This window comes from Plutella xylostella, chromosome 27 (genome assembly GCF_932276165.1).
Source record: "Plutella xylostella chromosome 27, ilPluXylo3.1, whole genome shotgun sequence".
NCBI classification, from domain to species: domain Eukaryota; kingdom Metazoa; phylum Arthropoda; class Insecta; order Lepidoptera; family Plutellidae; genus Plutella; species Plutella xylostella.
This window is the reverse complement of record NC_064007.1, coordinates 7,765,861-7,783,451: the sequence shown is the minus strand read 5'-3', so window position 1 is coordinate 7,783,451 and position 17,591 is coordinate 7,765,861. Positions and strand designations below refer to the sequence as shown.

The following is a 17,591-nucleotide window of genomic DNA, read 5'->3' as shown; positions in this document are numbered from 1 at the left end:
AGAATTACAGGTAAGTCAATACAAAACTTAATAGATAATATCCAATTTTTACATAGCATTGATAAGATCTTTGTAATTTCCCCCGGTTTAATTTTTGAGAAATGCCACATCAGTTTCGGCTATTGTGGTTATAAACAGTCATTCCCTTTCTTATATGACTGTCTCTGAATATGTAGGACTTGAGATATGTGTAGGAATTTGTTTACCTACGTTGTAAATGCTCCATCAATTCTGACTGTCCCTTTTAATTCCGTGCCTTATCATTAGCAAGCAATTTGTTCACCAACTATAAATACAGGCTACTCCCACTATTGTACCCATAGGTAGAAATACATTATAACAATAACATGCAATGATAAAAGATAGATAAATTATTTTTCATTATTACTTGCCTTATCTGGTAACCTGTATGATATATTTTGTTGATTATGTTTCTACCATTTCTTTTGGGATAGGTGTTGGTTTGTTTTATTTAACATGCTCTCGGTTTTATTTTCTAGTAACTGTTAAAATAAAACTTAGAGCTAAAAAGTTTTCTGGTAGTGATTCTAGGATTTTTAAAAAGTTGCCTATCCAGGTTGTCTGTTGATCAAAATCCATTTAGTAGTTTTGTCGTCACATTCGCTGGGTACTTCGACATGTCGATGTTGCATCGTCATCTTCACCCAGGTGATCTGTTGGCAAGAAACGATACATTAATAAATAGGCGTGCCAAATAAATAACATTGCTGTGTGAACTAAAAACTATAAAAGTTTCAGTTTTCTCGCATACAAAGTGGCGCCTCTAGCGGAAACTATCATGAAACTTTTGACAGATAATCTATGCAGGTGACAGAAGAAAACAAAAAAATTTTCGTTTACGTAAATTGCAAAACCCGTACTAGAGGCCCTGATACAGGATGTGCTGCACCATGATTTTATTTATTTGGCTTTCCTATGCATTATGCTGGTCTTCAGTTTCAATATCATTTAAATGACTTTATTGTTTTAAAATAATGTATTTCTACACTTACCTTCTCATTATAGAGGCATGGCCCGGGGGCAGCGGCGGTATTCCCGAAAAAATAGGAAAGCTGAAATTTAGAAGAAAAAAAATATTAAATAAAGATATAAGAAGAGATGTAAGAAGGCAAGCTGACAATGGGATGGTATGTCTGCAAAGCCAATCATAAAGAACCAAATAAACTGCTTATGGGCTTATGGTTATATTAAACCGATTGCATGTATCTATATACTCTAAGCATGTATCATATTTGTTTTCTCAGCCTCACACTTTAACTCAGGTAAGTTCTGAAGCACATTTACTGATTCTACACTATGTTTGAATTCAGTTTCATGAAATTGATTATTCAGTAGACTGTGAGGATCTACACCTCTTGACAGACAGTCAGCTGGATTTAATTCAGTAGGAATATAGTTCCCTTTTTCAGGTACCTGCTCACATTCCCAGAACATATCTATTTTCCTATTTAAAGACTCTGTTGAGACAGCCTCAGATACTGACTTGCAAAAGTTACTTGGTAGTGATGAACATCCCTCGCTGTTCAATGGTGCAGTGCCAGCAACAATGTAGCCGAACTGAGTGTTGTGTAGAAACAGCTGACCTGGTATCACTGGCAGTCTCTCACGCAGTAGGATCTGAAACATGATGTCACACCCAAGTAAAATATCTATATTTCTAGGTTCGCTGAAGCATCGGCAAGCTGAATGTGAGATGGTATGTTGATGTCCTGTACATTGACACGGAAATGAGGCATTGAAGATGTTATGTTGGGGACAATGCATGATAGAACAGTGAGTTTATAATCACTGTTGGCTGACTGGATAGCAAATCGAGCCTTTTGGTTGGTTGTGTTGGAAGCATTGCACACACCAACAATTGTTTTCTTCATCGAAGAACTCAGTATTAATTCGCTTAGCTAGATCCTTTAGGATAAAATTTACAGAGCTCCCTGAATCTTTTCATGCACTGCAGCTAGTTTAAACTTTTCACATCTAAATAGTTTGTGATTAGAAGCATGACAGTACTTACATGTGGGTTCTTCAGTGATGGGTTTGATGTTGTTAGCTATGTATGACGGCTTTTTTGGAGTGTCCTTACTCACACTCTGGCCTGTAGACTCGCAGGATGTGATGTTTCCCATTGCTGCAGCTCTTTTTTCTAGAAAAGTCAAAGAAAGTGAAACCCTTGCAATGTATATTGATCTAGTTTCCGCTGAATGATCGCAATTATTATTAAGTCGCATGAGTCAACCGGTATATTTAAGCCTTTCAACGCACTACTATGCTGTCTGACTGTAGCTATGAATTCCCTTATATTCTGTGCTGTACATTTAGTGATCGGTTTCATATCTAATATTGAGTTTATGTGGTGGTTTATAACAATCAATTTATTGTCATGACGCTTGGCTAGTAGTTCCAGAGCAATCACATAGTTAGAACTGTCCAGAGATAGATGTTTTATTAGATCTAACGCCTCCTCATAAACAAGAGAACGCAGATAGTAAAACTTATCACATCGGGATAACCTACCATGTGCCAATTACACTTCGGAACAAGTTCATAAACGCATAGTATTCACTAACTGTGCCACCGAATTTTGGTATCTCAATAGGAGGAAGCCTGTTGTGGTTTGTGTGAGAGTTAGTAGAGTTACGTACCTTTTCAGATGTCTGTACCATCTGTTGTCATTTGGACGCTTGCGCTGTTATCCAAGTAGGTAAAAGTCTTGTTTACTGTAATTCTTCACTTGCTGCTGTCTGTTTGTTTGGATAACATTTTGTTTACATTGAGATTTGAAATGCCCAAATAGGTTGCTGTCATAGACAATTCACCGATTCATGATGATTTTTGACCGATTTTGACTTTGATTGGTCCAGTTAGGTAGTAAAATAATTTTATTTATTATAGCGTTCGTTTTTTTCTGTGATGAAAATAGATTTACAAATCTGTTAAAACCAGAAGGAAAAGGTGACACAAAAAGTAAACTCATTTGTGAAATAGGTTTGTTTTACCATAAATCATTAATACAACTTGAAAACATGAGGATTTATATCGATAACAAACAAATTAAATCAGAAAATACAAGAACACGACTCCATATTCAAATCAACTCCCCCCTTCCTTGACAATGACATTGACATCTCCTTTTTGACGTTTCACGCCATGGCTTATCTGCCGACCACAGAGTAAGTCGTCGCGGTGTAATTACGATTGCTTCCTGTTATTATTCTGAGGTTCGGAGTTATATTTGTAACACGGCCTTTCCTGATGGCGTGACGTCCTCGACCGCAACGTCTTCTCAAAGTCATCAACGCTCTAGGCAATCCAAAACTCAGCACTTCAAAATCTGTAAACAATTGATGTGATTAGAAGGGTATTTTTGCATTTTGTTCTAATTGGGCAGAGGCACACGAGTCGGCTTGCCACCCTCACCACTGGCAGAGGCACACGAGTCGGCTTGCCACCCTAACCACTGTATGTAGTTTATTGGCTCAGTGTTTATGAACGTTCTTTTTTCTCTGCGATGAAAATAGATTTATGAACGTTCTGTGATTTCAAAAATATTTTTTTTACTGGCAACACTACTACTATTGTAGTGATGTACACACGGTCTGTCTTGTTCGTCAATCGAGTTAACCTGTAATAATATAATATTGTCCCACTAATGAGCCGTTTTACTTGACAACTGTCAGTTGAGTTTTTGTACAAGCCTTTATTTTGTACAATATTCTTCTTACTTCTATTTAGTAAAATTTACAAGTTCAGAATGTTTATTTTTCAAGCGTCGTTGCTGTAGAGAACGCATGAGGGCAGATATAGAATTTCCTCTCTGGAAATAAGATGTGAGCTGACACAAAATCTGTGTTCTGAGGGTTTGACAGTTCAGTACAACTCAGACACTGTATAACGTTCGAATAGACGACAACTGTCAAAGAGGAGAAAAAGTAAAACATAATAATTTTAATAATACCTGATTCCCCAGTCCCCTATCGTGAAGTCGAAACAAATTCAATACAAGTTCGGTATAAGGGGTCAGTTCTTAAAATAAAATTATGCTTCCAAAATTGTTCCCCAATGATTTATACATTGTAATTTTCGTATTATGTAGACTAACGACTTCAAATATATAGTTTTTTTGAATGAATCGAGTACCTGAATGTGCTATCGAATCGAGTGACAGACAACCAAAGTGATGATCGAACATCCCTACTTTGGAATATTTTTATCCCCCAAAGAGAACGCACGCTAATTGGACAATGGCAGAGTTCTAAGGACGTTTGGTACCCCTATGAAAATGACGGGTTCCGTAATGAAAGTACCATGTTTAGAGAGTCACTGTATAGGTACACAAATAAATAAATAACTAGATTTTTAGAAGCTGGGAGAAAAGAGAAAAACGGAAAAAAAGAATCTTTAAAATGTAGTCGCAATGGAACGTAAACATTCATACAGGAAGAATGGAACGTCAAGTGAAGTAATGTTTATGCCAAGTACTCTGTGATTTACGTCATAAATGTCTAGGTTGGATCTCAGTATAATGATAAAAATTGACAAAACCAGAGCAGAAAAATTGAAATGATAAAAAAATGTATCATGTCAACAACTAAACGTCAACACTTGAACAACATAAGACGAACAACGTGAATAATAATTTGATAATAATATTATTATGTTAGGTATATCAAGTTGTATGTTTACGTTTAAATAAATACGGGACGTGCAACGTACATAATAAATAAAATGATTTTATTAATATTATCGACTAGATCAGGCTACTACTTTCATTATGGAATAATGTTATACTTATCCAACTTCTGAAGTTTTAAATTGCCATTCCGCAACAGGGATCTGCTATGCCATTTCGAAATGCTATATGTAAAGGTTCTACTATATGGGTATGCATTTGGCGAGTAATGTAATGAAATAAAATATACTGTTTAAAAGATCATTGTTTTATTTACATAACATAATTTGCCTGGAATCAACTTTAGGAATTTTATGTTCCTATTACCTACTCTATTCTATTCTCTGTTGGGGTGTAAGTACCTGCACCTGGCTCTCTAGATGTGCTAAATCTAGATAGGTATGCAGGTTTCCTTCACTGTAAGTGTGATGGTATACATTTTAATTAAATTCAAAGAACACATTGGTACATGTCAGCGCCGGGATTCGAACTGCAGAACGCAGTTGCTCTTCTCATATTTGACTTAGGTATTTATCATCCTATGGTTCAAAGAAAATATTGTCAGAATTTTGCGTGTTCTTGTTCTGCTGCTTCTGCAGGTTCCTGATGAAGAAGTGGGACGGGAGCCTGCCGGGGAGGTGGAACAGGAACCGGGTCTGGTTCTCCCCTTTGTCACATTTGTTCTATATCTTCAGCAGTTTCAGCGGTATTCAAAATATTAAATAATTAGGTTAGGTAATGGAAAATGAAATAACAACTACTATGACAAGATTGACAAGCAAGATTCAGTGTTACTAGATTTAAATATTAAAAAAATATCGATGATAGTGAATCGAATAAAGAGAAAAAGAAAATGGTTTACTATGGATAAAAGTCTTCAAGACTTAAATATAATCATATTTTATAAACCAAATGTACTAGTTTTGGCACAAATAGTACCAGAACATGTAATTTATTGATAAATAAAATATCTTTTGTATTTAAGAATGTATCGATATTTCTATTCGATTCGATTACTTTTTTGCTCGGATTTGCTGGTTATATTCCGAGGTCTGGCACCACTATTGTTACGTTCCGTTCTCTATATGTTTGTTTTTACGTTCCATTATCCTTAGATTTAAATATTCTTCATTTATCATTTTTTCTTTTCCCCCGACTTCTAAAAATATTGTAATTACTGAAAATACCTTATCTACACTGTATTAATAAATGGTGAAAACATGGTTCTGAAACGCTCCAAAAAAAAGGCGGTACGCCCACTGCCGTTCTCCTTATTGAATTTTAATCAATTTAAATCGCACGCATAAGTGTATTTTTTTCAATAAATATCTGTAATTGTATGTATTGTATTATATTTTGTATATGTTTCACACACGGATAAAAAGGCAGGGGGTGACTCGCACGCACATTAAATGGGCCCCCCAAAACAGTCGCTAGTACATTACAGTGGCGTAGCAACAAGGGGGCAACATGGCATGAGGTGGTAAGGAAGGAGAGGTATTCCACGGCTCTCAGAGCAATCGCGTTATCGGTCAAGACCCCTACAAGCACCTTACTGGGTAATACATCCTACCTCGAGCATTTCTGCTCTAGCGGTACACCACTCAAGCCAGCCAATGAAGGCAAGCAAGAGGTGGGAAATCCTGTTCCTCGTCAGTTTTCTCTCTGGACAACCAATAAAGGCAAGACAGAGATGAGGAACAGGGGTTCTCCCCGGCATCGGGTGGGTGGTATTATTATTTTTTATTATTAAGATACCAGTAACGCCATCTGTTGGTCAGTAGCGTGCAACAACACTCATCGCAATAAAATAAAAATAATTTAATATGCTGATGTAGTTTCTAATGTGGATTTGAACAATATAAATACATTTTGTCTTGGTAACTTTTATTTACATACACTGATAAATAAAATTATTTTAACTAGCTACTGGATCAATATATAATACTTAAATGTAATTATTATTTCAAAGTAAGTTGTCATTCGGTATAGTTGATTTATGATGTTTATTGATACACTTAGTAGTTCATAGCATCATGATGCGTCATCAATTCATAATCAAATACGTAGGTTAGGCCTAATGCTAATTATCATTGCGTCTGCGTCATTTTACACATAATATGTATTAAAGAGTACAAGATAGTTAATTAAAATGTATATAGATGGCGCTTTTATGAGATGTGTCACCTATAAGTTATACTTAATATATAATTATGTTTGTACACACCCAGCTTGCTGATTTTTATTCTTATCAAGGTTTAACTTTATTTACAAAACATAATATTTTCCTATCTGCACCCATTAGCAAAATTAAATTTAATGTTGAGCAGTTTAACATGTCGAACATCCATCAAAAACATTAAACGTTAAATCCCAAAACACTGCACACTATCAAAATAAAATAAAAGAAGAAAAACGCTTTACACTATCAAAATAAATAAAATACAAAAAGAAAAACGCTTCACACTAATAACATAAAACAAAAGAAAGATCCGCGGTGTGTCGCGAACCAACGACTTTTAAGGACAAACGTATAGATCTCTTAACCAACTAGACCACGGTACTGATAATTGATTCAGTGAAAAACTCCTTCACATTCTTTCCTAGCCTGACTATTTTTCAGTTACTTACAATTTAATTCATTATTTTGAAGTCCCTTGACCATGTACGCATGTAAAGTAGTTATTGCTACGATCTATATACCATCGTCTATCCATTACATACACTCGGTGAGTGGTAGATTTAGTTCTTATCAAGTTTTAACTTGATTAACATAAAATTTTCCTATATGGGCGACTATTTTTTCATAATTATTAAGAAAAATACCAATTCTACACGATACGCTTAGCACTACATGATAGAGGACACTGCAATGAACTTATGGGCATACAAAACATTTAACAGCGTGCTCCCGGAGATTAATTACATTACAATTACTTCGGCGTTATTAAAATCGCTGCCAGCCAGCAGCAATTTTGGATGACATGACGTCATCGTCGTCACACACCCGCGCCTTAGGACACGCAGCTAGCAGTTTAGCAAAACTGGTAACTGCTGCTAGCTGCACTTTATAAGGCGCACGCCACGCCGTAAAGTAATTGTGACGTAATTAATCTCCCGGAGCACGTTGGTAAATGTGATATATGTCTATAAGTTCATTGATATATTCTCTAGCATGTAGTGCTAACAGAATTCTGCTACAATTGCCTTTTTTTGGCCATACAAAAATTGCTGCTAGTTTCTGCTGCTATATTCACAGACCTTGCCATGACTACAATAGGCTACGGCTACGGTTCTCGTAGCGTGCTACGCGCTACGCCGTAGCGTATTGTTCTGCGAGGTCTGTGAATATAGCAGCAGAAACTAGCAGCAATTTTTGTATGGCCGAATATGTTTTAAAAAAAGGCAATTGTAGCAGAATTCTGTTAGCACTACATGCTAGAGAATATATCAATGAACTTATAGACATATATCACATTTACCAACGTGCTCCGGGAGATGAATTACGTCACAATTACTTTACGGCGTGGCGTGCGCCTTATAAAGTGCAGCTAGCAGCAGTTACCAGTTTTGCTAAACTGCTAGCTGCGTGTCCTAAGGCGCGGGTGTGTGACGATGACGTCATGTCATCCAAAATCGCTGCTGGCTGGCAGCGATTTTAATAACGCCGAAGTAATTGTAATGTAATTAATCTCCGGGAGCACGCTGTTAAATGTTTTGTATGCCCATAAGTTAGTAGTGCTAAGCGTATCGTGTAGAATTGGTATTTTTCTTAATAATTATGAAAAAATAGTCGCCCATATAGGAAAATTTTATGTTAATCAAGTTAAAACTTGATAAGAACTAAATCTACCACTCACCGAGTGTATGTAATGGATAGACGATGGTATATAGATCGTAGCAATAACTACTTTACATACGTACATGGTCAAGGGACTTCAAAATAATGAATTAAATTGTAAGTAACTGAAAAATAGTCAGGCTAGGAAAGAATGTGAAGGAGTTTTTCACTGAATCAATTATCAGTACTGTAGTCTAGTTGGTTAAGAGATCTATACGTATGTCCTTAACAGTCGTTGGTTCGCGACACACCGCGGATCTTTCTTTTGTTTTATGTTATTAGTGTGAAGCGTTTTTCTTTTTGTATTTTATTTATTTTGATAGTGTAAAGCGTTTTTCTTCTTTTATTTTATTTTGATAGTGTGCAGTGTTTTGGGATTTAACGTTTAATGTTTTTGATGGATGTTTGACATGTTAAACTGCTCAACATTAAATTTAATTTTGCTAATGGGTGCAGATAGGAAAATATTATGTTTTGTAAATAAAGTTAAACCTTGATAAGAATAAAAATCAGCAAGCTGGGTGTGTACAAACATAATTATATATTAAGTATAACTTATAGGTGACACATCTCATAAAAGCGCCATCTATATACATTTTAATTAACTATCTTGTACTCTTTAATACATAGGTAATATTATGTGTAAAATGACGCAGACGCAATGATAATTAGCATTAGGCCTAACCTACGTATTTGATTATGAATTGATGACGCATCATGATGCTATGAACTACTAAGTGTATCAATAAACATCATAAATCAACTATACCGAATGACAACTTACTTTGAAATAATAATTACATTTAAGTATTATATATTGATCCAGTAGCTAGTTAAAATAATTTTATTTATCAGTGTATGCAAATAAAAGTTACCAAGACAAAATGTATTTATATTGTTCAAATCCACATTAGAAACTACATCAGCATACTAAATTATTTTTATTTTATTGCGATGAGTGTTGTTGCACGCTACTGACCAACAGATGGCGTTACTGATATCTTAATAATAAAAAATAATAATACCACCCACCCGATGCCGGAGAGAACCCCTGTTCCTCATCTCTGTCTTGCCTTTATTGGTTGTCCAGAGAGAAAACTGACGAGGAACAGGATTTCCCACCTCTTGCTTGCCTTCATTGGCTGGCTTGAGTGGTGTACCGCTAGAGCAGAAATGCTCGAGGTAGGATGTATTACCCAGTAAGGTGCTTGTAGGGGTCTTGACCGATAACGCGATTGCTCTGAGAGCCGTGGAATACCTCTCCTTCCTTACCACCTCATGCCATGTTGCCCCCTTGTTGCTACGCCACTGTAATGTACTAGCTACTGTTTTGGGGGGCCCATTTAATGTGCGTGCGAGTCACCCCCTGCCTTTTTATCCGTGTGTGAAACATATACAAAATATAATACAATACATACAATTACAGATATTTATTGAAAAAAATACACTTATGCGTGCGATTTAAATTGATTAAAATTCAATTTTTAGCGTGCGTTCTCTTTGGGGGATAAAAATATTCCAAAGTAGGGATGTTCGATCATCACTTTGGTTGTCTGTCACTCGATTCGATAGCACATTCAGGTACTCGATTCATTCAAAAAAACTATATATTTGAAGTCGTTAGTCTACATAATACGAAAATTACAATGTATAAATCATTGGGGAACAATTTTGGAAGCATAATTTTATTTTAAGAACTGACCCCTTATACCGAACTTGTATTGAATTTGTTTCGACTTCACGATAGGGCCACTGGGGAATCAGGTATTATTAAAATTATTATGTTTTACTTTTTCTCCTCTTTGACAGTTGTCGTCTATTCGAACGTTATACAGTGTCTGAGTTGTACTGAACTGTCAAACCCTCAGAACACAGATTTTGTGTCAGCTCACATCTTATTTCCAGAGAGGAAATTCTATATCTGCCCTCATGCGTTCTCTACAGCAACGACGCTTGAAAAATAAACATTCTGAACTTGTAAATTTTACTAAATAGAAGTAAGAAGAATATTGTACAAAATAAAGGCTTGTACAAAAACTCAACTGACAGTTGTCAAGTAAAACGGCTCATTAGTGGGACAATATTATATTATTACAGGTTAACTCGATTGACGAACAAGACAGACCGTGTGTACATCACTACAATAGTAGTAGTGTTGCCAGTAAAAAAAAATTTTTTGAAATCACAGAACGTTCATAAATCTATTTTCATCGCAGAGAAAAAAGAACGTTCATAAACACTGAGCCAATAAACTACATACAGTGGTTAGGGTGGCAAGCCGACTCGTGTGCCTCTGCCAGTGGTGAGGGTGGCAAGCCGACTCGTGTGCCTCTGCCCAATGAGCCGTTTTCCTTGACAGCTGTCAGTTGAGCTTTTGGGTAAGCCGATAGATGGCGTGAAAACGCAGTGTACCAACTGTCAAAAATTACATAGAGAGCAAAGAGTACTAAACTCAGAATAAGAACTCACTAGTTGTGATTAAATGTCGGGTGGTAGCGCGAGCCATCCTTCCGAGGCTCAGACTGCATGTGGCTTGGGATAGTGCTAAGTATTCTGTGAATAGTTCTACCCGCGCCGTTTGCATAGAGAAAAGAACACTACGTTTTAAGAGATGGGAGTACAAGGGGAAAAAAAAGAAAAAAATACTTGTATTAAACAGAGGGTACCAACAAAACAAAAATTATGACGTACAAAACTGCCAACATAGCCCCGCTGAAATAGTGATGTGCTTCTTATGGATATTTTTTATCGATAACTAGTTAAAAAAAAAGTGCGAGTGTATGTATTACTTTAATTTCAGTTTTACACAATAGGATTTCAGTGTTACACAATGACACCAACGTTAAGTCTCGGTTCAACGTTATGTTATGTTCCTATTTGAACACAAAAATATAATCCATAAAATAAACTCGAGATTTTCCGTTGACGTAAGTGCTATGATATAATGTTGAAATAAAATAAACGAGGAAAAATATAATTATATTTATTTATTATAAAAAAAGTGTCTGCAGTAAGTCCCACACATGGAATTGTTTTTTTTTTCAATTGTGTTCTTAAAATGTTGTGGTAGCTTTTCAATAGGCACATAAACCAGATCCTCCTTACCGGTCATCTTAACCCACTGTTTACATCTGCAAACAAAATTTTTATAATTATTATTAAACAATTAAATATTATTTAAGTAGGTATAATAAAAGTCACTGGTAATTTTGGTATGGAGATCCGAATTTGATTTTCGCTAATTTAAAACTAGTTGACAAAAGTTGTTCTGATTGATGAGCTGTGCGTACTAATGATAAATATCACACAGTCACTATCACAAGAGTCACTATCTCACAAGAGTCACTATCTCAAAAGAGTCACTATCTCAAGTGCACTAACTCTACAGTATCAAGGGAGGAGGAGCAGATAGCTCAACTACAACTCAATTAATACAGGAGAAACACAAGGAAACTGAGAAAACTTGAAAAGAACGGCTGTACGCACAATCGCACTGAACGTAGTGTTCTTTTCTCTATGCTGAACGCCGAAGCAACAGTGACATCGACATCATAGAGAAAATAATACTACAATTCTACCTACCTACGTCACTTTCACATTTCGTTAGCCTCACAGAATAACATATTGTGATCTGAGTGTGTTCTGAGGGTTTGAAAGTTGGTACCACCCCAGACAACGCCATCTATTTCTCCAAAAAGGAACTTTTTTTTTTTTAACAAACGCCTCATTAGAACAAAATGCAAAAATACCCTTCTAATCACATCAATTGTTTACAGATTTTGAAGTGCTGAGTTTTGGATTGCCTAGAGCGTGGTGTTGAAGACTTTGAGAAGACGTTGCGGTCGAGGACGTCACGCCATCAGGAAAGGCCGTGTTACAAATATAACTCCGAACCTCAGAATAATAACAGGAAGCAATCGTATTTACACCGCGACGACGTACTCTGTGGTCGGCAGATAAGCCATGGCGGGAAACGTCAAAAAGGAGATGTCAATGTCATTGTCAAGGAAGGGGGGAGTTGATTTGAATATGGAGTCGTGTTCTTGTATTTTCTGATTTAATTTGTTTGTTATCAATATAAATCCTCATGTTTTCAAGTTGTATTAATGATTTATGGTAAAACAAACCTATTTCACAAATGAGTTTACTTTTTGTGTCACCTTTTCCTTCTGGTTTTAACAGATTTGTAAATCTATTTTCATCACAGAAAAAAACGAACGCTATAATAAATAAAATTATTTTAACTACCTAACTGGACCAATCAAAGTCAAAATCGGTCAAAAATCATCATGAATCGGTGAATTGTCTATGACAGCAACCTATTTGGGCATTTCAAATCTCAATGTAAACAAAATGTTATCCAAACAAACAGACAGCAGCAAGTGAAGAATTACAGTAAACAAGACTTTTACCTACTTGGATAACAGCGCAAGCGTCCAAATGACAACAGATGGTACAGACATCTGAAAAGGTACGTAACTCTACTAACTCTCACACAAACCACAACAGGCTTCCTCCTATTGAGATACCAAAATTCGGTGGCACAGTTAGTGAATACTATGCGTTTATGAACTTGTTCCAAAGTGTAATTGGCACATGATAGGTTATCCCGATGTGATAAGTTTTACTATCTGCGTTCTCTTGTTTATGGGGAGGCGTTAGATCTAATAAAACATCTATCTCTGGACAGTTCTAACTATGTGATTGCTCTGGAACTACTAGCCAAGCGTTATGACAATAAATTGATTGTTATAAACCACCACATAAACTCAATATTAGATATGAAACCGATCACTAAATGTACAGCACAGAATATAAGGGAATTCATAGCTACAGTCAGACAGCATAGTAGTGCGTTGAAAGGCTTAAATATACCGGTTGACTCATGCGACTTAATAATAATTGCGATCATTCAGCGGAAACTAGATCAATATACATTGCAAGGGTTTCACTTTCTTTGACTTTTCTAGAAAAAAGAGCTGCAGCAATGGGAAACATCACATCCTGCGAGTCTACAGGCCAGAGTGTGAGTAAGGACACTCCAAAAAAGCCGTCATACATAGCTAACAACATCAAACCCATCACTGAAGAACCCACATGTAAGTACTGTCATGCTTCTAATCACAAACTATTTAGATGTGAAAAGTTTAAACTAGCTGCAGTGCATGAAAGGATTTCATATGTGGCCAACAATAAGCTATGCACTATATGCCTCAACAACCACCAAAAATGCAGATTTTTCTTTAAGTGTGGTATCTACAAAGGCAAGCCAACCCGCTGCCGCTGCTGCTACTAATCATGTTTCATTGATGTCTAACATACAGAGTGAGGTATTATTGCCTACAATATCTGTCAAGCTTCAAGCTAAAAATGGTGAGCATATCTATGCTAGAGCTCTACTAGATTCAGGGAGCTCTGTAAATTTTATCCTAAAGGATCTAGCTAAGCAAATTAATACTGAGTTCTTCGATGAAGAAAACAATTGTTGGTGTGTGCAATGCTTCCAACACAACCAAAAGGCTCGATTTGCTATCCAGTCAGCCAACAGTGATTATAAACTCACTGTTCTATCATGCATTGTCCCCAACATAACATCTTCAATGCCTCATTTCCGTGTCAATGTACAGGACATCAACATACCATCTCACATTCAGCTTGCCGATGCTTCAGCGAACCTAGAAATATAGATATTTTACTTGGGTGTGACATCATGTTTCAGATCCTACTGCGTGAGAGACTGCCAGTGATACCAGGTCAGCTGTTTCTACACAACACTCAGTTCGGCTACATTGTTGCTGGCACTGCACCATTGAACAGCGAGGGATGTTCATCACTACCAAGTAACTTTTGCAAGTCAGTATCTGAGGCTGTCTCAACAGAGTCTTTAAATAGGAAAATAGATAGGTTCTGGGAATGTGAGAAGGTACCTGAAAAAGGGAACTATATTCCTACTGAATTAAATCCAGCTGACTGTCTGTCAAGAGGTGTAGATCCTCACAGTCTACTGAATAATCAATTTCATGAAACTGAATTCAAACATAGTGTAGAATCAGTAAATGTGCCTCAGAACTTACCTGAGTTAAAGTGTGAGGCTGAGAAAACAAATATGATACATGCTTAGAGTATATAGATACATGCAATCGGTTTAATATAACCATAAGCCCATAAGCAGTTTATTTGGTTCTTTATGATTGGCTTTGCAGACATACCATCCCATTGTCTGCTTGCCTTCTTACATCTCTTCTTATATCTTTATTTAATATTTTTTTTCTTCTAAATTTCAGCTTTCCTATTTTTTCGGGAATACCGCCGCTGCCCCCGGGCCATGCCTCTATAATGAGAAGGTAAGTGTAGAAATACATTATTTTAAAACAATAAAGTCATTTAAATGATATTGAAACTGATAGACCAGTGTAGCTCAGTCGGATAAGCGCCCGCTTCTCACGCCAGAGATACGGGGGTCAACACCCACATGTGCCAATGAGTTCTTTGAATTTAAGTACAATGTATACCATCGCTCTTACGGTGAAGAAAAACATCGTGAGGAAACCTGCATATCTAGATTTAGCTCATCTAGATATGTGATCTGTTCCTCTCTACCAACCCGCAGTGGACCAGCTGTATCAGGGCCTCTAGTACGGGTTTTGCAATTTACGTAAACGAAAAATTTTTTGTTTTCTTCTGTCACCTCCATAGATTATCTGTCAAAAGTTTCATGATAGTTTCCGCTAGAGGCGCCACTTTGTATGCGAGAAAACTGAATCTTTTATAGTTTTTAGTTCACACAGCAATGTTATTTATTTGGCACGCCTATTTACTAATGTATCGTTTCTTGCCAACAGATCACCTGGGTGAAGATGACGATGCAACATCGACATGTCGAAGTACCCAGCGAATGTGACGACAAAACTACTAAATGGATTTTGATCAACAGACAACCTGGATAGGCAACTTTTTAAAAATCCTAGAATCACTACCAGAAAACTTTTTAGCTCTAAGTTTTATTTTAACAGTTACTAGAAAATAAAACCGAGAGCATGTTAAATAAAACAAACCAACACCTATCCCAAAAGAAATGGTAGAAACATAATCAACAAAATATATCATACAGGTTACCAGATAAGGCAAGTAATAATGAAAAATAATTTATCCATCTTTTATCATTGCATGTTATTGTTATAATGTATTTCTACCTATGGGTACAATAGTGGGAGTAGCCTGTATTTATAGTTGGTGAACAAATTGCTTGCTAATGATAAGGCACGGAATTAAAAGGGACAGTCAGAATTGATGGAGCATTTACAACGTAGGTAAACAAATTCCTACACATATCTCAAGTCCTACATATTCAGAGACAGTCATATAAGAAAGGGAATGACTGTTTATAACCACAATAGCCGAAACTGATGTGGCATTTCTCAAAAATTAAACCGGGAGAAATTACAAAGATCTTATCAATGCTATGTAAAAATTGGATATTATCTATTAAGTTTTGTATTGACTTACCTGTAATTCTATTGTACACAAGCACCAAAACAAAACCAAAAGCTAGTAACTTTTTACAAACACTCAGCACCAAAAACAGCACAACGAAACGAAGAGGCTCTTGTTAGCACTGACAGTTCCGTTCCGTTCGCAGGTCGATCGACTCGGAGAGGTTAGCCACGGAATGCGCAATGTTTTGACTATGCGCATTGACCTTCATTAATGCCATGCGCACTAATTATTTCCAATATTGTAGTTTAATAATTGAATTAGCAGAATATTTAACAAGACAGAAATTAAAACCCTAAAGAATACGTATGTTTATAAAAATGAAAACAGCTGTATTTATTTTAACTCTTTGGACACATGGCGCCATCTGTTGCCGAGTAGCGGTAATAATAGCGACACCTGTTGTCGAGTAGTAGTAACAATGAGTTAGTGCAGTGAGAGTGAAGTGAACGTAACAATTATATTATTTATATATATTTTAATATTTATAGGTTCTATTTAAGTTTAGGTTTATTAGTAGATCACATTTTATTCTGTTTTATTTAATAAAGTATGCTCTTACTTAAAAGAGCTATGATATAATTCAAGCTATCGATTTTAACTGTTACTTGTATCCATATTCTGATTGATAAATAATAAATTTAGAAATATCATTGTGATTTTAATCATACCTAATTATAACAATATAAAATAATTTAACATGATTGTGTTGATGTAGTTTCTAATGTGGATTTGTATACTTAAAATAAAATAAATTTGTCTTGGCATCTTTTATTTACCTACATATTAAGAACCCAAAATAAGTCTGTAATATAACTGGTTACATTCATTACTGTATGTATTTTTAAAAGTAACCATCATTAAAATAAAAAAAAATAAAAAAGATCTTTAGTTGCTTTAGTTAGATTCGATCCACAGATCACAGGGATCTAGTTCGAGGCTGTAACCAACTGGGCTGAGATGCTGATAATTGTTTTAGTGAAAAATTCCTTCACTTTCTTCCCTAGCCGACAACTTACTTAATACATATTTCAGATGCTTACACTTTTCATTATTTTGAAGTCCCTTGACCATATACGTACATAAAGTAGTTATTGCTACGAACTATATACCATCGTCTATCCATTACATACACTCGATGAGTGGTAGATTTAGTTCTTATCAAGTTTTAACTTGATTAACATAACATAATATTTTCCTAAATGGGCGACTATTTTTTCATGATTATGAAGAAATAACCCATTGTGGCGGGATACTGTTAGCACTACATGCTAGAGAATACTTCAATGAACTTATAGACGTACAACACATTTACTAACGTGCTCCGAGAGATTAATTACGTCACAATTACATTATATAGCGACATAACCGCAAATATGAGCGACAATTTTTTCATGATTTTGAAGAACAAGCAAATCTACCCAAATTCTGTTAGCACTAGATGCTAGAGAATATTTCAATGAACTTATAGACATATATCACATTTACCAACGTGCTCCGAGAGATTAATTACACCACGATAAATTTACGGCTTCTTTGCGCAATTTGCTGTACAATGTATTCAGGCGC

General features: G+C 35.9%; 2 long non-coding RNA genes across 3 annotated transcripts; one reads left to right on the top strand and one right to left on the bottom strand.

Moving 5' to 3' along the window:
• The first annotated feature begins 673 nt into the window (after window positions 1-673).
• On the top strand, window positions 674-1,795 carry LOC125490738. Its single transcript, XR_007267879.1, has 2 exons — window positions 674-1,148; window positions 1,683-1,795. It is a non-coding gene; the product is annotated as an uncharacterized LOC125490738 (long non-coding RNA).
• Window positions 1,796-14,090: 12,295 nt separating this feature from the next.
• LOC105382816 lies at window positions 14,091-16,174 on the bottom strand. 2 transcript variants are annotated; one of them, XR_007267880.1, is made up of 3 exons: window positions 16,035-16,174; window positions 14,603-14,859; window positions 14,091-14,203 (listed from the first exon to the last, which is right to left on the bottom strand). It is a non-coding gene; the product is annotated as an uncharacterized LOC105382816 (long non-coding RNA). The 2 variants fall into 2 exon arrangements; XR_007267881.1 differs by having other exon boundaries at window positions 14,738-14,859.
• Between the last annotated feature and the right edge of the window lie 1,417 nt (window positions 16,175-17,591).